General features: G+C 36.5%; 1 protein-coding gene across 3 annotated transcripts in view; it reads left to right on the top strand.

The window, feature by feature from the left end:
* Positions 1-23,539, top strand: part of GABRB2 (gamma-aminobutyric acid type A receptor subunit beta2) — a 156,722-nt gene that overhangs the window by 4,010 nt on the left and 129,173 nt on the right. The gene's annotated exons all lie outside the window — the stretch shown is intronic.

Genomic DNA, 23,539 nt, shown 5'->3' with positions numbered 1-23,539 from the left:
TGGCCTGGTGCTCTAAGGCTTTAAACAAGAAGGACAAAATAAAGACACTGAAACATGGCAGCAGCAAGTGATACAAAATAAATGTGGTTTTGTGAAATATTTGTTACTGGTGATAGAAGCTTGTTTCTTGAAGCAAACTATTATTCTTGAACACGTTGTAAGGAAGCATCTTTTAAATACAAATAGGGTTATAAGGATAGTGCTGAAGCTGCAATGAAGCATTTCAATGTAGTATCTTGAAAGTTATTGGTTGTATTAATGTTACTTTACTACTAAAATATTTTGTTTAATTCCTCAGTGGCATCTTTGGGTTCTCAGACATGTTGCACTGAATGAGCTGGCAAAACATCTGGTCTCAAACTGGGTGCACTGTATGAAATAAAGGAGTTTTCTCGTAATGGGAAGTATAGCCTTTGGCCTGATTTGAGGGTGACACTACTAGTGGTTGTATTGTGAAACTGGGAGGTCCTGGTGAGAAAGCATGGTATCTTCAAGATACCATGAAAATAATGGATAGTTTTACCTTGAGCAGAATTACTTGTAAAATATTTCCAAGTGGCTACAGTGAGCTTCCAGACTGTTTTGCCAATCTTGTAATTTAGTTATCTACCTTCAGGAGCTTTAAGTGCAAAGAAAAAAGATAGCATTGTATTTTAAACCACTTGCTTTTCATTAAAAGAGCTATGGGTAGCAGAGATAAGGATGCATTGGGTTATATCTTAGACAGCCATGAGCAGCGTGGGAATGGTGACGGTTTTCTTGCTGAATTGATGGAACTGCCATCTACTAGGTCAGTGTTATATCCTCACATCTCTTTGAAACTGGAAGGTGGTGCCAATGTTTTCTTTTCTTGTGAATCTTGTGAAAAGATTGTGAAGATACTTGTGAGTCTTTTCTTCTTTTAATGATTTCTAGAATGTTGGTCTCCAATTAAAGGTGAGAGTGCATCAAAATACTGTGATCTGGCACTTGCAAGCTTACTAAAAAAAACACAACAGTGTATTATATTTAGTGTTCTGTAGTCAGTTTATTGTGTTTCTGCAATGGAATGCAACCTTTGTGTGAAAGGTCTTTTCAGGCTATCTGCAGAACTCCAGGGGGAGTGAGGAGAAAATGTATAGGCAATTTTGTCCCAAACATTTGCCTAAAGTGTTTCAGCTCTTGGCTTATTTTACTCTTAAACTACTTGTTTCTGAAAACCAGACATTCATTTTACATAGTTTTTTTGTGTTTTGGGGTGTTTTTTTTTTGTTGTTTTTTTTTTTCCCAACTTCTAGTTTCAGAAGAGGTTCCAAAGCAAGTTTTCCTCCATCTGCTTGTCTGCAAAATGTAACATGTAACAGTTAATTTTACAATGGTCTGTATAGCCTAACAAGTACTAACATACGCTGAAAGGCCTGAAAGAAATGAGATGTGTATATCAGGTATTTTGTTGTACTTGCAAGGTCTTGACTTTGCCTTGCAAAGTCATCAGAATTTGGGGTAGAAACCAGGAGGAATGCCATGGAATACTAGGTGATGCAAAGCTTTCTGAGATGGTAGGAGACACAGAAAGAATGTTTTGAGTTTATGGACCTACTTTTCTGAGCCATGGGCTTGCTGTTGCTCTGCCTGTAGTCATGGCAAATACCACTGACTTGAGATGAAGGCAAATTGTTGCCTGGGATAATGTATTAACATTAGTGAGATCACATCTTGCCTTGAGAAGAAGGCTAAATAATCATAGTTATTTGGCTTCCAGTTGTTTTTGTTAACTCCAGCGTTAACAAACTTTAATATTATCATCCTTGCATTTCTCTTCCAGCCTTGGCATATTCCAGCTGCCATATACATTTTTTGCTGCTCTGCAGACAGAAGGCTTGTCTAGAGTGTCATGAAGTAAATCATAAACATTTTACTTTGCTGAACAGGAGAATTTAGATTTACTGTTATAGAAAATGAATATGTGTTTAGGATGCTCAATAATATTATTGTTGACTTTGTATTCTTAAAGAGGTGATAGTTACTTCATGTAATGAGAAACTCATAGTGTAAGAGGCTTTACAACTGCCTTCCAAATAAGTTGAAGCTGCAAGATGTTTAACCTTTTGTAGTCAGAAACTTGAACTATTATATACCTGAGTTTTCAAGAATGATTTCTAAGTACTGGTACTTGTGAATATAATTGTTTTCAGCTCTGGGGAGTGCACTGAATGCCCCTAAGAAAAGTGAGAGCTTCAGTCACATGTAGCTGCTTACAAGTGTCATGACTGGACTTATTTCTTTGTATTTTGCAAAATAAAAATATCCATATGGTAATAATTTTATGCAGTACAATAATGGCTGTGGCTGATTTCGCTTACCTGTCTGGACCAGGCCCTGCAGTAGTGTTGATTGTATGCTTTATGCTAGTGATACTGTGGATTTTCTTAAGGTTTCCCTTGTTCAGATAACAATGGAAAACAAAACATGGAGGGTCGTGAAAGCTACTGAAATGGTTTTCCTGGGCTAATGAGTTTGGTCTTACATAAGATTAGCTGTATTGCAGCGAGTCTAATGCAATGTTCTTAAGATAATTTTCAGGTGTTTCTTACTGTACTTGAATTTTATTCTTAGCATCTTTTTCCTTAATACTTAGTGGTAAGGAAATAATTTATTGAAAAAATGATACTTTCAGAGGGCTTCATAGTTTCTTTTTTCCTTTTTTTCCTTTTTTTTCTTCCCCTCCCTCTTAATAACTACTGCTACCTGGGCTGTCATGTTTCCACATTGTCATCTCCTTATTTAATTATTGAAGTAGAACCCTTGACAGCACAGTAGCTTAGACTGTTCTCCATTCTTGTTTTCTCTCCTTTCCTCCCAGCAGTTCCCTCCCTCTCTTTTAAAAAATTGGTACAGGTTCATTGAGAAAAACACAAGTACATTTTCTTCCCTAGACACCACTGAAGATTCTGCTTAACATGTTGTGCATTTGATTATCTAGATAAGACATGAGGATTTCTATGGATAATGTTGGTCATGTGGTGACTTTCAGCATCTTGGCTTATTCCCTACTAAATAGGTCAACACTTCTTCTTTGCTTTTTTTATTTTATTTTTTTTTCTATTTTCTCTTTTTCCCTTTCTTGGTCTGTGCTATTCTGGGATTATAGCACAGGATGTCTTGAAAAGAGAGAAAAATGTTCTGTGGATGTATTTTTTTTTACCCAGGAAATACACACTTTTTGAGGTAAAAGGGTTGTATATTTAAATATATGTAACTATTCATATTATGGGTCGTTGAGGGTCTGCAGAGAGGAATTTGAACTGTGTGTTTAATTTAAAGTATTTGCTTGCTTATCGTTTTACAGATTTTGACACATGGACTCAGTATGTGTACATGGAGTTAAACAGATACAATAGATTGGTTTGTCTTAGTGGGAGCCATTAGGGTTGATTGAGTGCATAATCCTTCCATCAAGTGGGAGTTGGAGAAACAGAGGAGCTGTTATCATCTATCAGGGAAAGGTTTACTTGTTAGTGTATGCCAAGTTTTACACAACAGAGTGTAGTAACCTCAAAGCTCTAAAAAAACCCCCAGATTTTAATACTATATTTCATTTCTGTATTTGAGATATGCCAAAGCTGCATAAAATAGTATATGATACTCACAGGTCAGAATATTTTCAGTCCAGAAAAGTACAGGCACAGCTATAATTTGCTGCTAGACCTCTCTGAGTTTCAGATGCTTTTGATGAGACTCACTACTGGTTTTCTTGAAATCTCTGACGTTTTCTTAAGCTGTTTTCAGTATGGGGCATTAACAAAGCTCAAGAGACATGTTTAGATTATGAGAACAACGTAATCTTGTGTGGCTGCCTCTCAAGTTGCAGCAATTATCCTTATGTGTGTAAAGGGGAAGGGCTTGTGGAGCGGGGTTTAAGTGGTAAGGAAATAGGGTGGAGCTGTTCCAAAGCAGAAAACTCTTCCAAAAAGTTACGGGCAGGGGGGAAGCATAAAACAGGAAAAAGCATCCTACAGACACTGGTACGGAAAGAGGTGTAGAAAATGGTTCCTGTCAACAAGATTTTCTTCTCTCAATCTATTAGAGTTGTACATTTAGCTGTACACAATTCATAGAACATGTAGAGGACAGGACTAAAAATGCACTGAAAATGAAATATTAGAAATACCAGAAAGTTATCGCTTCGATAATCCTAAATACTTCCTGCTGCTAGACACTGTTGAGTTTATTATTTCCCCTGTTTTCATGGATGCATATGTTTCTTCACACAAAACTGCATTCCTCAGCAGACAGTTTGGATTTGGCTCTTGCCAAATTATCATGCTTATACACTTCTGACTCATCCTGAAGTGTCTACAGATACTCCTGTGAATGCAGAGCAGGTGATGCGTATCTCAGAAGTGAGAACTTCTTCTACTGCAATCCTTGTATCACCTGTTCCTTCAGTTATTGACTGGGATAAAATCACAAGACCTTTTCTTTTGAACTGGAGTATATTACATTATTATGGATTTCCAATTCTCGTTACTACATGTCTCTAATTGAGGCATTTTCTTTTCTTAGCTCTAAGGTATGTAAAAAATAAATAGGAACTCCCATGTTCAAGTAACACGTTTATTCTTGGGGACCAAAGTGAAATTATTTATCTAGAACATACATGAAGGAATGTAGCAAGTTAGCAGCTGCTTTTATAAGCTAGTTCAGAAGAGATAATGCATATTTATAAATATGTGTATCTATATTCTATATATTTAGAAGCCTGATGTAATTCTTTTTTCTTTTTAAGGTCAATATAAATGGTTTGTTAATTGGATTGCCCTTTCAGTGTGCTACAGTGTTGCAAAACTGAAATCAGTAGAAAATCTTGTTACTTTGGTGGTCCTGGTGCTTCAGTGATCGCTTGCTTCAGTAGACCAGGGGATGGTTGTTAGTGATTTTAGAGATTGCCTTGGAGGTGGTTTGTGTAACTGAATTAATCATTAGTGCTGCCTTGTTTTTAGAAAGCCTTGACCTATAAATATTTAAATAATTTGGCTCCTGCCGTTGAACAAAAGATATGTTTAATATGTTCCATGCTAAAGCATGGGAATGAGCATGAAGTGTACTCTGTTAGCTCCTACAATAGCCTGGTTTATTTCATAGCTTCTCTATTGAAAAATCACATAAAATCATTGTAGATGAGCCATGAAGTAGAATGAAAGACTTTTATCTTGTGCTCTACAAACTTGTTACAAGTTTAAGCTGTGCCAATGGTCTTATTTGTGCTTCTTAGTGACTCTAAAGTCTATCAGTGCAACATGACTAAATCCTTATTATTCCTTCCTCCTTTTTTTGTCCTCATGTCCGGTGCAGTTCTCTGCAAGGTTTATAGTACAGTCTTTAGTGTTCCACAAAGTTGAAGCACAGACTTACATAGTAATAGTTCTTTCATTTTTCTAGAAGTTATCCAGATTTCTTGTAGGCTTTTAGTGGTTAATGCTGTAGGTCTCTGCAAGTGCTTGCATGAATTAGGTAAGCAAGATTTAGTCCCTTCATTTCAAAGGAGTGTGTTCATCCATGGGGTAACTTTTGAAAGGTCTCTTTTATGTAACGGAGGAAAGCATGTTGGTTGTCTTTAGAGTTGGCTTCAGAAACAGTCAAATGACTAGTTATTAATACCAAAAAATTGTCTACTGTGGGTGGGTTCAATCTGTAATTGAACAATAAATGAATGTGCATAATATTAAAGTTGTAGGCACACTGTGGGTTGTCAAAAAAATAAACAGGACAGGAGCAGCCTTGATGCTTTGTTGTTAGTTACTCCTCTTACTATGCTTCTACAGAGATTCGCACCCAGCACACGTTTCTTGACAGCAGTGCTGTGTACAATGGACATATCATGGCTGAAATAACACAAGCCTTACAGGAATAGTGGCATAGTGGGCATATTCAGTTAGTCTTAACTGCATGAAGGCCAGGTTGTGAAGTAGCAGTGCTCTCTGTCTATAGGTTTTGCCTAGGAAGATCTTTGCATGCAAATTGTCTGGCCAAGTATTTTCAAACTAGCTAATCAATGCAAAGATTCTCCCAGCCTTGGAATCACATCTACTGCATATGTCATTTCTGTATGGGCTTTACAAGTGAGCGTGTAATTACCTCCCAATCAAAACTAAAATTTCTGTTCTAAATATGAAAAGACATTTAACATTCAGGAAGTTGAAATGTATGCAACTGAATATAGATTTTGTAGGTCATATTTAACATAGGTTATTGCAGGCTAGATAAAGCATTTAGAATATGAGCTTTTCCCATGTCCCCAGGCTTAAAGAACAAGGGGATGATTTCTGTTTATTTTGAGCTGCTTTTTGCATATTTCTATCGAGGTTAAATCCTATTAATTTTTATTCTGTAAATACTGACAGGAGGGATTAATTTGTTAGTTTTGAGGTAATAAGGATTTAACTATGTGAAGAAAAAAAAGAAACCCTTCAGCAAGATACATTTTGCATTTCAAGTATGTGCTGTTGTAGTAGATACATTAGCAGTTCAGAGTATGTCCACTGATTTTCTTACAGACAAACTACTGGTTCACTGTGATTGTGCTGAAAGGCAAATTCAGCCCCATAAATTTCAAACAAGTAAAAGATAAAAATTACAGCGAGTTTGGCTTTGGACAGAGGTAAATATGATAAATTACCTGAATGAATTAATATTAGAAAATTCATGTGCTTGAGGTGGAAAGTCTTTTTTTCCAGTGCCTGGTCTCCGGATCATTTTCTCTTGCTTTCCTTCTGTAATAAAGAGGAATTTCTGTTAACTAAGCAACTCTGTGAAAATGGGATAAACCCCACAATTCTCCTTCACAGTTGAGTGTCCTGCTTGCTGCTCTTGAATGTCTCTTTCCTGTGGTCAGGTTTTGAATTCTCTGCTGCATAGCACCCTGGATGTGGTGCACCTTTTTTCTAGATAGCTTACTAGCCACTGGTGGTTGTGAGTGGAAGTATTCAGCTTGCAGAGGACCAGGAGCAGAGGTCTTCCATGTTCTGAAATAACCTGTGAAAGGCTGCCAACATATCCTTTATTTTCCTCTCTGTAGGAGGAGTAGCCATGACTTGCTACTGTGGGATATGATTTAAGCATAGCAGTTTTATCTATTTTTTCTTGAGATTTAAAAAAAAACAGTCTGAATGGGCTTAGGCAGGAACAACCTGTCTGCTCTGCCTGCTCACCTGGAACAGCTCCATCCTGAATAGAAGCACACATCTTAAGAACTAGGAAACTAAATAGTCAAAAGGGCAGAAAGTTGTGTGTGTAACTTTTCCCACAGAAAAGTAACCCCAGATAATTCTCTTGCAAAGTTGTTTTGGATTGACATAGGGTGAAGGGCTCTAACGTGCAAATTGCTGTTGTGTGTTGGTTTGTTTGTGTTTTGTTTTTGATGGGTGGTTTTTGGTGGTGGTGTGGGGTTTTTTTGTTTGTTTTGTAGTGTTTTGTTGTTGTGGTGGTTTTGCTTTGGTTTTTGGTTGGTTGTTTTTCTAAATATGACCCTTGGAGAAAAAATGTGCAGAAAGTGTAGAGTTGGGTAAAGGTGATGCTAAACCCGTTTGACATGAGAAAAAAGTCTTCCAGAAAAGTTAGTGACTTTTCATATACCTGGGTATCTGAGAACTGGGATTTTTGTGATTTATCTTTTTGGAAGTGGTTCTCATTTAGTTTCTTTCATTGCATATGGCTGTAAAGTAGCCACAAGTTCCTATTGCTTTCAAGGATCAGAAGGCATTTTTTTTGTTGGTGAGAGCTGCCTATTAAAGTTAAGTATCTGAGTAAGATACTGAAACATTTTGGAAAACTAATCACTGCCATGGATGCAGAACCCTTTAGAAAATCTGGTCCTAATTGCTGTTGTAAATTAATTTCTTTTTTTATGGAAGTTTAAATTGTGTTTTTAATACTTGGCACAGAGATTCTTTCTGCTCTGAAGAGTAAAATTCGCTGAGTAAAATTTGTGTTCAGACTTCTTTGTTCTCTGTGTAGGCCTTTGAAGAAGTATTTTATAAAAAAAATGCATACTTATTGCATCCATTTTATGAAAGTAGTGAAATAGTGTTAATTCCTTATGGTCCATAAGGGTAAATAAGTGTTACTTGCAGAAGTTATTACCCAGTAGTCCAGATGTCATTATGGTCCATTGTGTAATCCGTATTTGATCCTGTTATAAAGTGTAGTTTTGAGTGAATAGACCCTGAAGCTCCAAAGGAGTTGTAGAATGTTGTGGAAATTTTTTCTCTCTCAAGGAATGCTGACCCAGTAGGCTCTGTTGGCTCCCTCACGGGTGTCACAGTAACAGTGTGAATCCATGTCTGACAAGATGTGCACTGAAGGAGTCATAAAATTGAAGTATAAAAATTAGTTTGAAGGCCCAGTAGACTGAGTTTCTAAAGTAAATAATTTAGGAGCGTAACTCTCTGATTATTCCTTATTACAAGGTGATGTATTCTAGTCACATAATATGCAGGGAAGAAGGAAATAGGATTAAACAAATATGCGTGTTACTTACAAATGAAAAGGAGCGTTTTGCAACTAATTGCATCATTGTTTCACTAATCAGATAAGTCAAGAAATGACCAAAGAAACCTTTTAATCAGTCCAAAATGTTCTTAAAATGTATGTGACTGTTCAATCCATTATACAGTCCTGTTGCTCTTTTTCACTGATGTCTTGAGATCTGAGATGTTTTTAAGAACAATCACTAAGGTAGTATATACCACCTGAGGGTACTCAGAGTAAAATGCTAACAACTTCAGTAGATAGAAAAATAACTTGCAAAGTTACTCTCTTTTTTCAATTCTGAAGGAAGCCTTTCAAAGGGGTAGGATCGTTTACTGAGTTAAGCGTAGCTGAGAGCTTTTTTATCAAATTTCAGTCCAAAATATATTATTATAGTTGATGTATAAGTCCCCCCAAAATAGATTTGCAATGGAAATGCCAGGAGACTCTTAATTATAATCATTCTTGTTACTGTAAATGCCTAGAAATGAATATAGTTTTCATTAATCTGCTATTATGTGAGACAAGTGACCAATTATAGAGAAATCCATAATAATTCAATTTAACTGGCTGCATTCAAAAATGCACTTAAATGTACCCACCTCTGTGCGTAGACTTTGCAGAATGCTTTTGTGAGCTCAAGTCCCACCTGAGACTTGTTTTGAAGTCTTAAAATGTGTAAATCTGATGCTGATTTTTCCACTGAGGCTATTTCTGCCTGGTTTTCACAGAAGATTTGTAGGTACTTAAATGACTTCAAATGCCATACAAGATGCCTCCTATAATGTCTCAGACTCTAAGTGTGAATAGGGACAGGGTAGTAGTCTCCAAAATTGTTGCTGTGCAGGTGCTCTTTTGAAGTGAATGGATGCGCTTGGTAGTTTTTATTGGCCAGAAAGTCATAAGAACTTGCTGACAGCTTTGATATAAGGATATTTAAAAGCTGATGAGTTCAGTCATAGGAATAGTGTACCTTTTTATTCTTAGTCTTGTGTCTGTACCATAACCAAATGCACCAGTGAGGCAGCATTAGGAGGCTCATATGGTTCCTACTAGGGCCAAACTTTGCCTGTTGATAAATGGAAGACATCAGTTTACTTCAATATCATTCTGGCATCCTTTTTTGCTTTCAGTAAAATGAATAAAAAAGAACCTTTTTATTCTGAACCATAAAATCAACTTGGGTAAGGTAGATAGTAATGCAAAGTCTTAAGTGTAGAATTAAATTTTGACTCTTTGACAATGCAGTGATCTATGAAATTTTGATTCATAGCATTTGACACTGTGGACATGGACACATATGACACAATAATATGCTGACTAGATAAGTTTTGTAAATGCATGAAGGCAGCAATTCTTTAGTAAAGATACAGAAAGGTTTCGGTTTAATCAGTTTTATGGGGAAGCAGTTGTTTTAGTGAGGAAGTGTCTCATATTTTAGGCAAGTTAGATTATCTCAGGTTAAACTGTTTGAAAACAAAAATGTGCATATGTGTTTTCTCACTAAGTAATTCATACCAAGGAATATTTTCAAATGGAGCACGTAGTACTGCTGGTAGGCAAAACTACTATTCTTTTGTAATTTTAAATAGTTTGTATTTACTTCTTTCAGTATTTGTTTGGAAATTATATTAGAAAATGCATTTTTTTTTTTAAACTGGATGTCATTATAGGTAAATAATGTATTGACCTCAATATACACAACCTTTTTATCTTTGTAGGTGGTAGGAGCTAAAATACTGTTTAGCTGTGGAGATTAATATTGCCCCTTTTCCTCAGGTTCTGTGTAGTAAGATACCACAGCTCTTCAGGTTGGTTGGTTGGTTTGTTTTTCCTTTTCTGTCCATACTTTGCTGTGCCTTCTTGGTGAACAGCATACAACCACCCTTCTTACATCACCATCTTAGAAGTGAATCCCTGTGTATTTGTGGCTGTTTGTAATGCCGTAAAATTGCTGTTTGGCTTTTGAAAAATGATTCTCAGAATTCTGTGCTTGGGGAGAGATTTGCTGTCAAAAGAAACTTGTCCTTGTTTTGGGCTGGTGTGAAGCCTGTGTCTATCAATGCCATTTTGAAATTTAGTATTCAGGACTGCAGGATGTAATATGAGAAATAATGTGTTGAAATCACACCAAGGTTTGGGTTCAATATGAATCAAAACTTTCAGTAGTGCAAATACCTGTGGGCTGAAATTGATGATTTAGGTAACTCTTAAGGAACTGCTGTGGTTTCATTGGCAAGGTGGTAGGTCTCGTCCTGTTTTGAGAGAAAAGGGGTGAGAAATGCACAGCAGGAGTTCTGCATCATAAATACATGACTTCATTACGTTTGTTGTGGTGTTTTTGAATGATGTCTTAAATGGAAAGGAACTGTGTCTGGTAGCCTTAATTTCGAAATAAAGGGGTGAACCAATAGCTAATGGGGAACTGAATATTGAATAGATTTTTATTGATTAATATTAATGCACTGTTAATACACAATTTAATGCTCCTTCATAGCTCTGATGCTAAATGACAGACTGCTTACTCAAGCTTGAAATCAGACTGTTTTCCACAAACTGAAAAAATAATTCTATAGATATCTGATGGGCAGACCAGGAAAATGGTGGTGTAACGTACCAGCAGAACAGCCAAATTGAATTGGTTTTGTCTGGCTTCAATTTTTACCTTAAATTTTGACTCCCCCCCCCCTCATTTTTCTGCCTCAAAAAATATTTTCTTAACATTTCCTTACCTTTTTTATTACTTTTAAAATAAGGGCAAATACAGTTGAGCTTAAGTAACAACAGCCATTAAAAAAAACAGCAGACATTCTTCTCTGTGTAGACATATAGCAAGATCACATTTATTTATTTGCTGGTTATTTCCTTAGGCCTTGTTAAAAAGCAGGTTGTCAAGGAGGGAAAGTTTGATTTGAGAAGGTAGAAAAGCAGAATCTTGAATAAGGGGACCTGAGAGGAATTAGATTAGATTATATTAGATTGAAACAAATGGCCTCAGAGTATTTTTTTTTTTTGGTAATAGCCTATACTGCGGTCTGAAATGGGAGACAGTAATGTTGTTACTAACAGTGATTCTTTTCTTTTGTTTCAGGTTAGAGCTTAACTGATTTTCACTTTATTCTTTAAAACTATTGAGGGATGAATGTTGTTTTGATCTAGTACCTTTACCAGATACTGTGGTGGGTACATTAAGGCAGACCACATAAATTTAGCAATTTGTGTATGTTAACCTGTACACTATACCTTACAATTTCAGCCTTGCTTTCAGTGTGTTTTTGAGATCTCTACCACTTCGCTTTCCAGCATATATCTCTGTTACAGTCAAGTGGTTCTCATGGTTATTGGGCAGTTATCATGAACATGGTGGTTGCATGTTTGAATACCTACTGATTTTACCAGTCATCTGCAAGAATACTTTTGTGAGAAAAATTGTGAAATGCATGTGCTGTGGTTATTTGAAAGCATCACTTCATGCTTCCTTATTTTTATGAAATAATGAAGTGTTTTTAAACCTGAGTGGCTGTAGTTGGAATGAGTGTCCCATGGGTCAAAATCACTGAGAGCAGAATTGTAAGGGTGACTTTGGTTTTCTTGGAGATAATATTTATGTTGTATATCTTTTTCTGGGAGAAAGAAGCATCCTGCCTTGAAATGTGTGGGGTTTATGTTGATTTGTATTTGTGGCTGGAGTTTCTGGGGTCAGTCATTATTCCTCTTGCAGACATGCTGACATGGAGGTTTTGCTGTCTTGTTGTTTTTAATGCTTACGTCAGAGTAAGCAGTTGTCTGAGGTATGTTCCATGGCCAGCGTTGGGTGTGTTGAGACTAATATTTGTGCGAGAGGTAATTTTTTCTTCTTAAGATCATTTTAAAGAGAGGGGCAGTCTGTAAGGTGAGGCTGTGTTTGCAGCATTGGCAATTTTCTTTTATGAGTGACACTGGGACTGGATCTATTGAGGACAGAAGGACTTTGCTACTGTTGCTGTTAATTACAGTAAATAAGTGGTGTGTTGAAGGCAGTCTTGTTCCTGGCATCTTTTTATTTCTCATCTACTTATGTTTCAGGCGAATGTTCATTGAGACTGCCCTCTGAGTTGCTACTGATCTTCAGGTTTTAGTGAAATATATCTGTATTATGTTAGGGACATCTACTTCCAGTTTTTTGAGTTGCTTACATATTCTTCAATGGTAAATTGAGAATATATTCTTTAAATATGTTTTTGAAACTTGTATTTCATAACAGGAAGTTAGAACATAATGTTAAAATCTGAGTGGAATTGAATATAGAGTTACTCAGCATCCAGACAGATTTTTGATAGATACTGGAATTTGATACCTCCTTTGCAAAATCATGCGTGCATAGTGTTCCAAAGAGCTTGATATATTGTATAAACAATGACTATTTATATTTGAAATCCTCCATTTTGATATATTTAGTTTCAAAACTTTAGAATATAGGAACGGCCAGTAAGTGATAGAGTGTGTCCAAAGTAACCATGGAAGATACTTCAATCTAGTTGTTATAGCTTTGGAGACCATGTTTTAAGTTTATTTAGGATCACTTCCATTTGGTAAGAATAACACAACATCATTTCTACCAACAGAATAGGATCCTAGGTGAAGTCATGATCAAATACTTATAAGAAGCACTATGGTAAAATCTGAGCTTGCAGAGAAGAGAGAATGAAGTATAACCATTGTGAAGTAACAGCAGGCAACTTACCAGACTTAGGAAAGTAAGTAAATCATATAAACCAGTTTAACCCACAAATAAACACAAGCTATAACCGGAAACCTTGAAAGTCTTTAGTAGTATCATATTCAGATGTGTGCAAGACACCTTCCTAATGCAAGTTTAACATTAGTTTTTAAATGTTTTGTCCTGCTTGAGAGAGAAGTATATTACTCAAATTGGCTTGCAAAGATAAATGGTTGATCGGTTTTTATTTGGTGTTTGAAGAAACATAATACTGTAGAAAAAAGCACTAAAACAAAACATGGGAGAAAAATGTTCTGTAAAAGATGATTGACTTGTGTGAAGTCATTGACAGAGAAACATGGAAAAAGATCCCAATGCGTGTGAAAGGCAGAAGTTTTAAACTACTATTAAGAGTATTGTGGAAAGTCAAGGATCTTCTTTATGGCTCACGGAAATATTTTGCCGAGTCATTTATAAATATTTTATTAAAGGTATAACAAATCAATATTTTGTGCCTTTTTTGGCTTTTTTTTTTTTCTCAATACATCACAGAAGCATAATAGAAAAGAGAAATAGCCAAAAAATTGAAGCAACTCAATTTTGTGTTTTCCATCAAGCAGCCCCTTCTGTGCCATGTTGGTGAACTCCTTTGATTCTCCCTGTTTCTCCTGTTGGGTAATTCCATTATACTGCTCATGAAGAAAGAAGCAAGGAGACAAATGCTGAGTGCCATCTGTGATGGCATGTCTGTGATGGCAGCCTTCCTGCTCTGCAAGAAGCAGCATTTAGGGGCTAAATTGGTATGTTCAATAAAGATCTGTTGACCAGTTAGCTGGACAGAGACTGCTTTACTTTCTCTCTTTTTCTTTTAACTGCCAGACTTAAACAATCCTTGACTACCCTGGTAATAAACTGTGAAGTGGTAATTCTTGGGGTCAGTGTTTCTTAGTGTAGCAGAAGACACGTTGCAGGCTGTGCTTATTTTTGTTATTACTCACTGGGCCTGTGGGTGGGAATTGTTGAGGGTGGTTTTGAATGCAGCTTTCCATCTATTATTTTTGAAGATCCCTGTCTCCTGGGGGAGGTGTGTAAGGCTAGTATCAGGGCAGTTCTTCACATGTTTATCTTCTGTGCCAAAAGCTGAACTTACTTTGCAGAAGTTGGTAGTAATCAGGATGTTTTCTGTTCTTTTCTCCAAATAAAGTCCATGGTTATTAGACTTTGTGGGTCTTTTACTGCTAACACTAAGACAACCTTTCCTTTTTGAGGAGGTTTCTCACTTGTGAATCCTAAGGTGGGTGATGGACAGCAATTTGCAATGTTCTACGCATAAGGTCTGTGAGAAGGATTACAAATACAAGAACAATGTCTATTTACACAAAGGAAAAGACAGAAGAGGGGTTAACAGTTAAGCAGGCACATCTCTGTGTGTAGGGAGGCAGAAGAGAAGAAACATGCTGGCTTTGAAATTTTCAACCCTGGGATGCAGACTGCCACACACTAGGAAATTGGCAGCCAGTGAGGTGGTAGTGACAGGAAGCAATTGTCCAGCTTCAGATTTTCTGTTCCTTTTAGAATTTACTCCAAATAACTGAACAGTAATCAAGACAAATTACAAACCACAGTGGTTTAACCTCTTGTAATGGAAGGTAAAGTTAAATGATGGTTCCTGTAACTTCTTCTAGGATCCAGGGCAAAGTCTGGGACAGTGCTATCAGGTACTATATTAGAAGTAGGGTCTCTTCAATCCTGTGGTCATCTCTCCTTAATAACTGAATTATGGATGAACTGAAACTTAAAAGAGGAAGTTTTGGAGCCAATGAAAGACAGCCATAGTAAAAACAGCAAGAAATTTGTAGAGAATGAATATAATAAGTAGCTTTTAGTTGTATTTGTTCTGAATGTTGATATATTGATGTATCTTCCAAAATTGAAATAGCTAAAGTAGTGTTGTATGTATATCTGTATATATTTGTAGGTTGGAGGAACTTGATTAATTTTGAAGATCTAGAATAGAATGCCTGTGTCCATGACTGTCTTTGGATATATAGTATGTCATTTTGTAATAAGAGAAACCACATGCTGTTACTGCTGTTGTATGTGCTATATAAGTAGAATATGTGCTTGAATTTTCCCCTTGCCTTCCTTTTCTAAGTAAGAGGTAAGTCAAAGCTTAACTAAGAAAGGTATTTGAAGGTAGCTTAAGGATGGGGTTTTGTCAATCGACATTTCTGTGATTTAATACAGTCCTACTTGATGCAGGTCTTGTGGGTCTTTAAAGAGGAAAAATATACAGTTCTGTCTTAAATACGCCACTTACAACTTCCATCTTATGTTAACAGAATCATCAGTCTGCTCTTGAAATGCCAATAATATCAATTCTATGAAACATATAGGTGGTTTTGAATTTGAAACATTCATTTGCTTTGTAATGCCCTCTATGTAACTGGCAGCTTATTTAAATTTGTCTTAGAAAGGTGCATCTGAGATTTTAATGTAACTGGTATATGCCACTCTTGCAGCGTGCCCTTGTTTTGTATAAAGAGTTACACAACATTTTCTTGAGAACTGTGGCCTTTGGGTTTTTTCTCCTTGTGCAGTAGTCTAGTTGTTAGGTTCCCCCCTCTTGACTGTTTTCTGATGATAGTGTATCCTTCTACTGTGGGATGGTAAACCATAACAGAATTCCTTCCTGTCCCAGTCTGTAGTTTAAGTTGGATCCGCATTGTTGGGTCCAGCATGTCTGGGAGGCCAATCCGCATCTGGGTAACAGCCCTTTTTTATTACTAATTATAGAATGAATCTAGGGAGTGGCAGTCTCCTGGAATAAAGTCAGCCCTTGTGACTTTCATAACTTTTCCTGTCATATTTCCTACTTGCAGTTTGACCACAGCAATGTTGGGTAATAACCTGCGCACAAAAAATGCATGTGTGAAAGTTGAAATGCAGTCATGAACTTCTTTGCATTGAACATCAGCTAAGGTGCAAACCTCTCTTCATCATACCTGCTCTGTTTCTGCACTGTTTCCTCTGGTTCATACTGCTAAGTTTTCATTGATTCCTGTCAGTTTGGCCTGACTCTGCTGTGCTTGTTTCACTCTCTTCCCCTTGTGTGTGTGTGTGTAACAGTTCCCAGTCATGCAGTTCCCTAGGTCAGTCATGTTTGTTCTGGCTGATACAGTAAAATGGTTGAGCATCAGCGGTTCAGCGAGTGTAAGCATATTTACAAACAAAAAATGCAAAGTTGAATTTGTAGTGTGTAAGTGTCTGCCCTATGGCCTTAATCTAGGTGGCACTGCTGTTATACCATGACACTGACTGCAGCAATAATGGCAACTTATGTGCTTACCAAGACAGAAAAAGAAATTCCGTATGTTCCATCCTTACATCTCCATTTGCTGAGGACGCATATCTGTAAGACATAAGCATGTGCTAGAAGTTAAGCTTGTAAGTGTTTAGCTGAGCAGTGTCCTTTCGGTCATACTGGCTTCAATCTGCAAAACCAAACAGAGTTGGGAGGTGGAGGAGTTTTCCACTGTAACTAATGGTAACGTCATAAACAGGATTATTTCCCGAGTTGTAAGTGGCAGATTAGACAGCCATCGAGAGAAAATCTGTTTTCCAGCAACTATCCTCAGTGAGAAAGAACCTTTGGAGGGGAAGATAAAATGTGATATATAGGCAGGATTGTTTCTATGCAGAATATTTTTTTCCAGATTTCCCTAGAGGCGTCAGCTGTTCTCTGAAGAAGTTCGTTGTGCTTCTGATCAGCTTCCCACACATTCTCACCCACACCACTTTGCTGTGTCATCTTAATGTCATTTTTAAATACTAACAAAAGAAGCATTTTGTTTATAACTCAGAAATAAAAATCTTGAGAGGGGAAAAAGAATATCTTTTGTGTTATTTTAGCAGATCAGAGCTGACTCATGAATAGCAAATATGAAATAAAGTAAGTAATGCGTTTAAAATTCACAATTCCTGAGTTAAGGGTTTGTTAAGGTAGTACTTTGATTGTAGTCATCAGATTTCATACGCTTTTTTCATATATGAATTGGTATTATTTTTAGAAAGTTTACCTTGCTGCAAAGTATTAAATTTAGACTATAGAACAATATACTAATTTGTAAAACTAGATATAACTGGTGCTTTAAATAGTGTGCTAAATGGAACAGTGAGCAGGTATACTGGAGGCTAAGTGGGAAGATGGAAAAACAACCTTCCTCTGGGGGTGGTGGTGGGGTGAAGCTATGATATGATTTATGTAGCATGGGAAGTTTTAGTCAACTCTTGTCATTTACAGCCTTTGTGCTGTCCTGATATAGCAAGTTCCTATTAAAACCAGAAATAGTTACTGCCATTGCAGGCAAGCACTCATGCAAGTTAACTTTTACACCAAAACTAGGCATTTTCAAGACTACTGAACTCGCACCATGTAGTCTCTTGGAACTACAAGGTGAAAAAATATTATTCCTTGAGAGGTCACTGAAGCTTGAACAAGTTTCCTCCTAGGAAAAGGAAAAAAGGTTTTGATTTTGGAGTATTTCACATACTTTCCAGTTGTATGTGGAAATAACTGGCAGTATATGAATAGCAATGGGAGCAACATTATTTGTATTAACTATATCACATTTTATCAGTAGAACAACTGCTCTATCTCATCTATCCTGTACGTTTCTAGGCAAGTATCAGTCTGGTTTTAAATTTGCAAATTTTTATTATTTTGGACACCAAAACACTTATCTCCAAGTTTTGTTGGCTACTGAGAAACTCAATTGGGATTTTGATTGAGCTAGGGTGGTCTTGAGACCAAGGAAGTCAATTCTTCCATGACTGTCTGGACAAAAAGAATGTTTAAATTTGAATTTTAGATTTGATTCCATTTTGAATTAAGATTTGATTCAATTTATGTAGAAGTTGACTTCAGCTTTTAATTTTTGTTTGACACTATCATGAGTTTCTTCACACATGTTGTAATAATTGCTTTTGAATTGTGGGGTGCGCAGTGCTGCAGTTGCTGTTTGTTTTGCAGTAGCAGCTACCAGCCCTTGCAATGACCCTGTTCTAATAAAGACAAAGATCTTGGGCTTGAAGGAGGTGAAGTGCAATTTTTGTCTCAAAGTATAACCAACGATTTATCTCCCTTGTTGTCTGAAAAGTTTCTTTTATAAATACATATAAGCTTTACTGGTGAGGAAAGAGCTTCCAGAACCACAGTAATGTTCTATCTATCCACTGTAGGAACATCTGCCATTAGAGGGGCCAAGGTTTACTTCACTTGATTGTCTTTCTGTATTTAAAAGCAAACAAACAAACCCCACAAGGAATCCAGGAAAAAAAACCCACTTATTTTCCAGTAACCTTAGAGCACAGTTAAGTCTATGACTTACAAAAGTAAGATAGTTGGAGCTGCTGTTATGGGCAGAGTTTTATTGGTGTGTGTTAGATTTAATTTTTCTTTCCTTTCTCTCTGCTTGTATAGTTGCACTCCTGCTAGTAAGAGAACCTGAGACTTAAATGCACTATGTAAAAAGCAATGGTGTGATAGAGAGCTAAGGTTTTGATTAATCCGTTTTGTCTGAAGAACTCAAAGGTCATTCTTTTTGAACCCAAGTTTGCTGTTAAGCCTTTCAATTCCGTTTTGAGTTAAACTGATGTTACAGTAATTTCTTGTTTCCCAGTTTCAAATGCATCCACTTCAGATCTGTCATACTAAATACCAATTGACTTTCTGCAGCTGGCTGTGGTGGGAGAGGGCAGTGGCTTTTTGTTTCCTTTCATTTTACCCTCATATCTACCCACTAGAAAGAATTGGAGAGAGGATGAAGTCACTTTAACTGAATGGGTATTAACTGTAATAATGTGTGTTGCCTTTTTTTTTGTTTTTTTTTTTTTGTTTGTTTGTTTGTTTTAATGTAATGGCAATTGTTGCTTATCATTATCATTAAGATATGATGAAAACTTGCCATTTCTTAAGGACACAGCTTTTGGGAAGGTCTCTCAATCCTACCAAGCTTACCAGTCCTATTTTATGGAAGGTTGAATGACCACCTTTGTTACACTTTTAGCAAGACAGCTGTGTTAATCTGATAGTAGTAAGCTTATGTAAAAGTAGGCTTTGCATCCCAAGATGTTATTTATATATACTTTTAAGTGGTGTGGAACAATGGTGCTGTTCACTGTATCACCTTTATACACCTCTGACACAGCATTTTATACAAGTGGCTACATTATAAATGAGACTTCAATTTCATGATTGCATACCATTATTACTGATTTGAGACAATTTTCCCTTCCTTTAGCACCCAAGTTACAGGAATTAACATTGACAAATACTTTAATTCTAAAAATATTGGTTTTTAATTCACAGCTGGAATTTACATAAATCTTTATTCATGAAGGTGAGAACAATTGTGATACTGCTTTTGGTTCAAACGAAGCCTTCCCCTTGCCATGTTGGGCTGTTTTCCCTCATGTTTTCTAAATATAACTCAACAGCAGTCTGGTTCCCTAAGCCATCTGCATTAATATCTCTGGAGAAAATAAAATGTCATATTAGTCATTTATTTTATAAGTGAGCATAACTTGGCAAAAATGAAAATAATTCTTTGTAAGGAAATACCCTTTTAAGCAAAGACAGAGCTCTCAATGTGCTCCAGCTTAGAGGTTTCATGGGACTGCTGATTGTGCTTGTCTCCTGCTTATAGGCACCCAACTGTGGAGGCACTTTCAAAATGTTTATTTTCAGGCCTGGTTTTGAGTGAGTAGTAATTATTCACCTTCCTCTGAGATTTTCACTTCCTCTGTTTTAGCCTAAAGCACTGTATAATAGGAAAAGGGTAATGATTTCTTTAAAGGTGAACCAGAGCAGCACAAGGGAAGGTTTAAAGTAAACAGGTGGAATTCAGGTAAGCCAATGGTTCCAGTATGACAGCAGTATCGGTTTACTGTAATTGTCTTTATGAAAATGGTCTTTTACAGTGACACAGGCAAAATAAAATAACCAGCATTTTATGTTCTCTGTATAGCTGCTAATGTTTTCCTTTATGCTCATTTTTTTTTCTGTCCTTTCTTTGGTTTGTTGCATTCATGTGTTTGTTTGTAGTGATAAATCACATTCAAAACTTTCTTACTGTTCAGACATGCAAAGATATTCTCAGAAGGGAACCATTTAAGAGCAGCATTCCTTGAATTACCATCACTAGGATTTTATAGGTATACTATTCAGTATTTCTCTTTTCTATTAGGAAAGGTTATGCTGTCATTACATTACAAACCAAAACTCTGGGCTGCAATTCTCCCAGGAATCTACCTTCCTGACAGTGTCATACTAAATCCTCAGCATGATCTCTTTGCTCCATCCTCCATGCATTGCATTTTATTATTCTGCGTTCCTTTATATTTCTGTGGTATTTTTTCTGTTTGATTTTGGGTCCACCTTACCTATGGTCTTCTGAATTAAGGTGTGGCAATAGCAGCAGGGGACTTACTGTGATTTACGATTAAGCGACAGGAGGAAGCTTTGTTGTTGTTACATTTGCTGTTTTCTTGTTTGACAGGTTTTTTTCTTTGGTATTGTTTGGCTTTTTTTAAACCCAAGTACTTTCTTGGAGGTAATTGTAGTATATATAAAGGTGGGAAATATTTCCTTACGAACCTGTATGTTCTCTACAGTAAATAATGCCACAATGGAGATGGTTTGACATAGAAAAGCATAAGACTGTTAATGGCTTCCTGTTTGGGATTCTGTTGGCACTTAGCAGCTTTCTCTCGAGGCTGCGCAGTCTGGCTGCATATGCCCCGTTTTGATTAAACTTAGGATTTTCATTCAGACATCAAATAGACAGCTGTAACAGCCTTCAGACAGTAGATAAGACCTTTAGCTCTATGTGTGTTTTGATTTTTTTGATTATTTTAAAAGATTTGAAATAACTTCTGCAGTGACTGCCTTTAAAAAGTCCTCACTTTCTGGTGACATCCATACAATAGTAATTGAGCTAGAACTTTTGTGTACTTGGAGGTAACAACCCTAAAATATCGAGCACCAACTCTAGGTAAATGCTGCCTTTTCCATTTATGGCACTTCTAATGCACACACTTCTAAATATTCTATGTAAATAAAGTTTTACAGTATTTTTATTAATTATGCACTGTTTATGCTATTAGTTTATTTCTTGTACCATTATAAAATTTCCTTCAAAAGGATGTCAGTGTGTGGCCTAAAGAAGGAAATAAGGCTGGATTGCATCAAGCAATCCTGTGGGCTGACAATCTAACCTGTGAAGAGTGATTTTAATGCATTGGATTGGAGCATCTCAGCATTGTCCTGGGGTTCCTCTCGGTTTCCTTGAAAAATAAAATAATAAAATAAAAATAATCCTTTGAATACAGGAGCTGGTCCCCGGCTGCTTTTAGCCATATTCCTGCTGTCAATCCTGTGTAGTTTAAATGGAAAATGAGTAGTCTAGTTACCTTTAAACATCTGATTATGAACTTCTGTCCTGGCTCTAGTCTGTCTGTAGCACAGAGGGAATCAGTGTGGTAATACTCGTTTTGTTCACTAGAAAGTAGTCACAGTAGCACTTAAGTTAGAGGCTACTATGAGTGTTCTCTAGTCAGCATTCACCAAAGAAGGGATGATGTATTAAGTACTACTATTTGTTAACAGTTTCTCCAACCCGTTTTTCTTAAAAGCTTTTTAAATTTGGTTTTTAACTTAACACTTCCCAAACCTTTACTACTGAACAAAAACTGAAATAAAGCTGTAGGGTATGAGCATTAAGAAAGAAGGTGAAAAATATTTGTTTATTCCCATACCTATTCAGTGCTTTGAGAATTTTAATGGAATACCCATTCATGCTGCCTGTAAGAAACAAAATCCATCAGCAAAGAATATGGGAACATCTGGAGTGCAAGCCAAGTATTTAGGTCAACAAATGACAGTTGCTAAAAAATGGTACAAGTTAAGGCTAGTGGTTGAGCCTTACTTCTGCAGGATTATCTTAAAATAGTACTTTTTTGTAGTTCGTCTTCCGTGATTTAATTTCTCTTTCAAGTTGCTGGGAGGACATAGTTTTCAGCTTCAGCAGCTTTCTACATGCTGCTGTCCTTTGGTTAAGGTAATTTTGTTGATCTTATTATTAACGTGCATCAGAAATTATGATGCAACTAACCTTGTCACAAGGGAGCAATGTCTTGAGACACACTTGCTGTAAACGACCATGTGCTTTGGATGTCTGAAGAATATTTCTCCAGAGAAGAGGGTTTTTATTTAAATCTTTTTAAAGCTCTGAATAGGAGATGTTTAAATTGTTTGTACCCATAACTCATAGACTTTTTCTTCAGTGCATTCTGGGGTTATTCTCATGTGATTACAGGGCAAGTCAGAGTGGTCTAGATGAGTGGTCTAGATGTATGTGTCATAGATGAGGTACTTTATATGTAAGTGTATTAGGTTATACAAAAAGAGAAATAGTGAAGTGAATGAGGGAATCCAGCCAAGTAATAATGGACATGTAAAAGTAATTTGACAAACATGGCAGTCTTTTGATATTAATATTCTACAGTTGTACAGTTTAGGCAAATGCCAAGTTACTTTCAGGAGGCTGCCTAAGAGTGCTTTTAAAAATTGAAGTGAATATGGTAAAATGTTGCATTCAGTAGAATCTGACCTGATTTTCATAAGTATATTGGAAAAAGAATCGCTGTTATCTTAGCTTTGTTCCCCAAATAGAAAATATTTTGTGGGGATTTTTTTTGTTTTTCTTTTTTTTTTTAATTAGTCCTAAGGTGCACACTTCTCAGAGCACATTTGCAGTTATGTTAACTACAGTGAAAATTAGGTATCGACGAGCCCTTTAGCTTCAAGGCAATATCTGCATTAGCATCTGGTTTTGGAAAGAGCAAAAGAATGGTATTCAGAGACTTGCATCTTCCTGCAAGGCTTCTGTTAGAAAGAAACACTGACTGAAAGACTATTACCTAAACAGGTAAAAGATTCTGTTGTGTTTTTTTTTACCACTGTTTTTCTATAACTACTTTGGAGTCTGCTTGTCTTGGGAAATTGGGTTTGTTCATGCATTGCGCTAGAGGTAACTCACTTTCAAAGACAACTGTTAAGGATGCTACAGAATTAATTTTCACATTTTATAAATTACTGAGGACATAGGAGAAAGCCTCTCTATTCACCTGCATACATTCTCAGTGGCTAAATTACCATGTATATACTATGCACTAATTTCACACCTGATCTGAAGCAGGAGGAATCCAGTCTCCTGCACTCTGAGAAACACATGTATCATGATGGGAGTTGGGAGAATGGTTAGAAATGAT

The sequence above is a fragment of the Pezoporus wallicus genome, unplaced genomic scaffold, assembly GCF_028554395.1.
Source record: "Pezoporus wallicus isolate ANWC-B61680 ecotype Strahan unplaced genomic scaffold, APGP_CSIRO_Pwel_v1 contig_4309, whole genome shotgun sequence".
Classification (NCBI taxonomy): domain Eukaryota; kingdom Metazoa; phylum Chordata; class Aves; order Psittaciformes; family Psittacidae; genus Pezoporus; species Pezoporus wallicus.
Note: the sequence above shows the minus strand (reverse complement) of the source record. Positions and strands in the feature narration are given on the sequence as shown.